The sequence below is a fragment of the Sinocyclocheilus rhinocerous genome, unplaced genomic scaffold (assembly GCF_001515625.1).
Source record: "Sinocyclocheilus rhinocerous isolate Xijiao unplaced genomic scaffold, SAMN03320098_v1.1 scaffold865, whole genome shotgun sequence".
In the NCBI taxonomy this organism is placed as follows: Eukaryota; Metazoa; Chordata; class Actinopteri; order Cypriniformes; family Cyprinidae; genus Sinocyclocheilus; species Sinocyclocheilus rhinocerous.
The window spans coordinates 526,888-533,089 of NW_015646167.1; the positions used below are offsets into that span (position 1 = coordinate 526,888).

Consider the following 6,202-nt stretch of genomic DNA (forward strand, 5'->3'; position numbering starts at 1 on the left):
TGCTCTGTGTAAACTACAGCGGCAGTACTTACCACAGATTTTACAAGATCAGATGCTTGTCAGTGGTGCTCAGGATCTGTAAATCATTCGCCATCATCCTCAGTCATCTCTCCTTACCCTGGTTTACATGGACATCAGTAATCTAATTATTTACCTCAATCTTAATAAGACGATATTATGATTAAGGTGTTTACATTAGTTGCTTTTAGAATATTCCTTTCATGTTCCCGTTTTACATTTTATAGTAGGTACATAGATCGATTGAGGCTCACAGTATGTCATTTCCATGTACACGTCATTACGTTCCCACGCACGCTCTCCGACGTTCCCTCCAGAATTTCACATATCAACATACAGTTCGTCTTCTGTACTAAATACAGTCTAGGGTGTTTCAATTTTCTGACCCACCGAGCACAAATGTTTTTCATATTCCCCCAAAATACAAGCATTACAGTTATTATTATGTACAACCAGTGTTTTGTGTTTTCAAATAAAGCGTCAATGACATACGTAGTAATACCCCATAGGCCCACGAAATATCCGTGCAGAGAAAGCCAGCGTCGTGCGCTCTTTCCATGGAGACTAGGGATGGGCGATACCCCTTATTTTGTTTTCGATACGATACCGATATTTTTCAAGGCAGTATCGTCGATATCGATACCGATTCGATACTTCTGCACTAAACTTTTAAATGATGAAATTTATTAAATTATTAAATTACTAAGAGTAAAATGGGTAATGAAAACCACTTAACTTTATGTTGAAAACGCATTTTAGCCCGTTTAATCCCAAATTTTTCCCAGACATGAAAACATCCAAATGATGTGTCATTAGTAACCCTTTGAAATAATCAATAATTTTTTTATTTTTTTTGGAAAAGTGTGTGAAAAATTTTATTTTATTGTAATGGAACAGGCTACCGCTAGCAAGCAGCTAACCATGTCCCTTTAGTGTCTCACGTTATTTTATTAGAACGTGCGTTATTTGTTTTCCGTGCCTTTCTGAATACAGACACCAACCCATCCCTGCACATCACATCCCCTGCACCGCCTGGAACATAACATTTATTTCCATGAATCTTATCCTCGCTTGTTTCTTCACAATACCTGCAGAACTTCTGATGATTCGGCTGTGCAGGTTCAGCTGGCGGCTGGCATAGAACATGGGCGGGTATATGCAAATGTTGGGGGCCTAACTATTAGTGATCCCGACTGTAACGTCACAGTCGGTGTTATGTTCTGATTCGCCTATTTTTCCAGTGGTCTTTTGCATGCACGAGATTTACATAAGAAGGAGACAATGGTGTTTGAGGCTCACGGTATGTCATTTCCATGTACAGAACTGTTATTATTCAACTATGCCAAGGTAAATACAGTTTTCCATTCCATGGCACCTTTAAATGCTACTGTTTTTGACAGCGTTGATAAAGATTCTGTCAGATAATATCATGATTTTTTTTTTCCGTTTCCCTTAACGAATGTCATATCCTCTCAGCAATAACATGTCCATGGGCTTCTCACAGTATGTCATTTCCATGTACAGAACTGTTATTATTCAACTATGCCAAGGTAAATACAGTTTTACATTCTATGGCACCTTTAAAGCCAGAGCCATGAAAAAAGCAGAGTTGCGACAAGATTTGATCTCGCCGGCGTCGCCGCGCGGTCACGTGGTTCACGGAGCTCTCCAAACAAACCAGCGTTGACAATACCTGAATGGGTTTAAGTAGAATAGACGACAGCTTCATTATACAGGTATTTGCAGCCATTTTTGGTAAACATTACAGCATATTATGCATTGATTTACGTCGATGACATTTACAGTGTAATTTTATTCTGGAGAGTGATGGAGAGGCAGCATTAATATGGTTTTCTTAACTATCAGGTATTGCTTACTTATAATGTGACCATGCAGCTTAACTATTGTTCAGTTAAATGCATGTTCTATATTTTAGTCCAATAATATTTATTTAATATTTTGAGGAGATATTTTGGTACTAAATACTATTTGTGCAAAAATTATGGTCCATTAATTACTTATAATATTTTTCCTAATATTTCTATTACTTATATTTCAATGAGTGTCGTATGTAAAGTTAAAATAGAAAAAAAGGGTTTTAAATTCCAATGCAAAGAGGCAAATTAGAGTAATTTCGTGGTCAGAAAAAAAAAATCATTTTCATTTGTAATGCGTTTACCCACTAGGTAACTGTATGGCTCTTTACTAATTAATTCCTTACATTTATATAGTCTCCTCAACCACCACCAGTGTGCAGCATCCACCTGGATGATGCGACAGCAGCCATATTGCGCCAAAACGCCCACCACACACCAGTTCATTGGTGGAGAGAAGACAGAGTGATGAAGCCAATCAGCAGATATGGGACAATACGCCCATCCCTAATGGAGACGCGTCCACAGAGTCCTCATGCGCAGCAGCGTTTGGATGGCGTTTACTCGTTGAAACTGTTTAAAAGCTTTGACTTTAGGCATTTTTAGTTATTTATATGGTGCTATATTTAACTTCACACGGTGAAAGACGCTGTCAGAGGAAATAATTCAGAGGTAAGAGTGATATTTTGCTTGTTATTTGAATCTTAGCTAAGACGCCAGTTATTTTTCAAAACAAACGGTTACCTGAGATTTTAGCACTAACGTGCCTTGTTTAACTTGTTACGTATTTATTTTGATATTTGATGTCTTATTTTGAATGTGTTTCAGGAGAACTAGTGTAATTGAACTTTTCTAACAGCTTAATTGATATACAGTATAATAACCCTATCAGTCGACAATCAATCCGTGAATGAAGAAAGATAATAATCTCACAGGATCAGATTTAGATCTTTAAAACCTTATAATTGGATTCAATAAAGAGCCTAAATTCCTAAAGTCCTTTATAATCCGCCTGTTGTCTCACACAGTCCTGGCTTTGTCATTTCATCTGATGCAGTGTGGCTCACAGACTTATTTTAACTGATCAAACTCACCTGCTGCCTTCCGAATTTCATCTGATCTGACGGGATCTGCCGTTTTAAATGTTTTCCATTACCCACAGACTCCCTGTCTTACCTTTTCATCCTTTTGTATTGCCTCCAAACTGTCTGCTTTATTACATACAGCACTCAACAAAACTGACACGTTGGGAACCGAATCAAAGCTTCAATAAAGCAGGAGGGTCTACTGGTGTTGACAACTAAATGTGGAAATGGAGGGAGAGACATCAGCTTGGAAAAAATAAATAGTTTATGAGCTAGATATTTTTGCTCTCGCTTCCTGACTGAGGCAGATCCAGCAAGGCAGATTTATCCATATCATCTGTCTGGGAAGAGACCGTGAGAGAACGTAATATCGTGGTGCTTGGAGACTGGTAGCACACCTAAGCTAAAAAGGTTCTTCAAAATGCCTTCTTGCTTCTGCCCCTGTTCTTCATTGCTTTTATTTACTTGGACCAAGAATGGTATCTGGGGAAATCACAGAGCTCTTAGGCAACTGATGAGGCATCATTAGGATGTTGAGCACATCTTGTAATTGAACCTTCCCTACTGTCAAATCTATATGTGCACATTTATTTGTGCGTATTTGTATAAGTCAGGACACATTTTATGCTCACCAAGGCTGTATTTATTTGTTAAAAATACAGTAAATTTTTAACATTTTATTTTAATATATTTTAAAAGGTAATTTATTCCTTTGATAGCGCATCTGAATTTTCAGTAGTCATTACTCAAGTCTTCATTGTAATATGATCGTTCAAAAAACATTCTAATTCAGTGGATATAGAAAAGAATCAACCCCCCCCCTTAAAATAATCACGTTTTGTTGCTTTGCTGCCTGAAACGAAGACAGACACAGTTATCCAGCTGTATTTACTCAGTGCAACTTATAACATCCAAGTGAAAAATATAACACCATGTCAGAAAAAAACCCAGAATCACTGAGTTGGCAAAAGGATCACCCCCTTGTGTCAGTATTTTGTTGAACTACCTTTTGCTTTAATTACAGCCTTTAGTCTGTTGGGATATGTCTCTATTAAGGTCAGAGGCCAATGGGCGAATTTGGCCAGGATGCCGGGGCTACACCCCTACTCTTTTTCGAAGGACATCCTGGGATTTTTAATGACCACAGAGAGTCAGGACCTCGGTTTAACATCTCATCCGTGCTTTTTGTCAGTATAGTGTCCCCATCACTACACTGGGGTGTTAGGACCTACACAGACCACAGGGTGAGCCCCCCCTGCTGGCCTCACTAACACCTCTTCCAGCAACAACCTAGTTTTCCCAGGAGGTCTCCCATCCAGGTACTGACCAGGCTCAACCCTGCTTAGCTTCAGTAGGCAACCAGTCTTGGGCTGCAGGGAACTTATAACATCCAAGTGAAAAATATAACACCATGTCAGAAAAAAACCCAGAATCACTGAGTTGGCAAAAGGATCACCCCCTTGTGTCAGTATTTTGTTGAACTACCTTTTGCTTTAATTACAGCCTTTAGTCTGTTGGGATATGTCTCTATTAACTTTGAAATATTTGCCCACTCTTCTTAACACTCTTCACTCTTATTCTTTGCAGAACTGCTCAAGTTCAGTTAAATTTGATGGTGACCGTATGTGGACTGCAGTCTTCAAGTCATTCCACAGATTTTCAATGGAGTTTAAGTCTGGGCTCTGACTACAGTAGCAAGGACATTCACCTTTTTCTCCTTCAACCACTGTGTGCTCAGTTTTTCTGTGTGCTTTGGGTCATTGTCATGTTGGAAGGTAAACCTTCTTTCCATTGACAACTTTCTGGCAGAGGGCAGCAGATTTTCCTCACGAATTTGACAGTATTTTGCCCCATCCATTTTTCCTTCTATCTTGTCAAGTGCTCCAGTCCCTGCTGCAGAGAAACACCCCCATAACAGGAATCACCACCTCAATGCTTTTAGAGTTGCTGTAGGCCTCTCTCAGCAGTTTCCTCCTGGCTCTTTCGTCCAGTTTGAAGAGACGTTCTGATCCAGGGAGGGTCTGTGTTGTATCAAATACCTTCCACTTCTTAATAACCGACTTCACTGTGCTTTTAGGCATTGATAAAGCCTTTGAATTTTTTTTGTATCCATCTCCTGACTTGTGCCTGTCCACAACTTTATCCCGGAGATCTTTTGACAGTGCCTTGCCACCCATAGTTGCTTGTTTGCTTCTGTTGCACTACCAAGGATCGAAATGCTCCAGGAAAAGCTCTTTTCATGCTGAGCTAATCAGAATGACCACAGCTGAAATCACAGTTGAAAGTCAAATGGCTTTGTGTGCCATTGAGAAGGTGAGTAGCTACACCTGATTGAGTTTACAAGTCATTTTTTGGAAGGGGGTGATCCTTTTTCCAACTCAGTGATTCGGTTTAAAAAAATGTTGGTGTTATATCTTTCAATAACATTTCATATTATTATCAATGTTGAAAACAGTTGTGCTGCTTATATTTTTATGTAAACTGTGAACTGCAGGGCTCCAGACTAACATTTAAGAGCAGTGGCACCAGCGCCACTAAGTTCTACAGATGGTGGCGCCAGGAGCAGATTTGGTAGCGCTGTGCGGGAGTATTAAAATATAGATAATTTAATCATAAAATTACTATTGTTTTGCATAAGTGCAGTTACTAATAATATTACATGTTCATTTCTTGTTTATTTTTCTTTTGTTTATTGTTTATACAGATTTGACAGTAAAGCACTAAGCTTGAGTTAAGATGCATACAAAATTTAATTTTGTTTACAGTAACAGGTGCAAAATCTAATTTTTATATAGAAAAATGATATATTCCACTCTTATTAAATGTACCATTATTCTTATAGTATATGGAACTGACCAACTTCAGTGATTATGTGTGATTTAGTAGCAAATTGAAGAAAAGTTTGTTTTTCAAGGCACTTTGTGACTTTTCTTATTTCATACACAAAGTGTAAAATTCTGGCAAAATCTGATTTCTTGATGATTTGATATTTTATAATAGTTATTTTATCATTTCAAAATATAGAGGAAAAAGTAGAAATGAATGACTTATAAGCCAATAAGTGCTCCTCTGCTGCCGTCTACTGGTTATAATTGTGATTTGATGTATTTTTTAAAATAGTACATAAGTGTTTGATTACCACAAAGTAGGATATATTTTGGTCATCCCATTAAAAATAACATTCAAACTGGATCATTTTAGAGCTTTAAAGTGCTGGAAATAGTT

General features: G+C 38.0%; 1 pseudogene; it reads left to right on the top strand.

The window, feature by feature from the left end:
• The first annotated feature begins 2,409 nt into the window (after positions 1-2,409).
• Positions 2,410-6,202, top strand: part of LOC107707048 (dynein heavy chain 2, axonemal-like) — a 158,215-nt pseudogene continuing 154,422 nt past the window's right edge.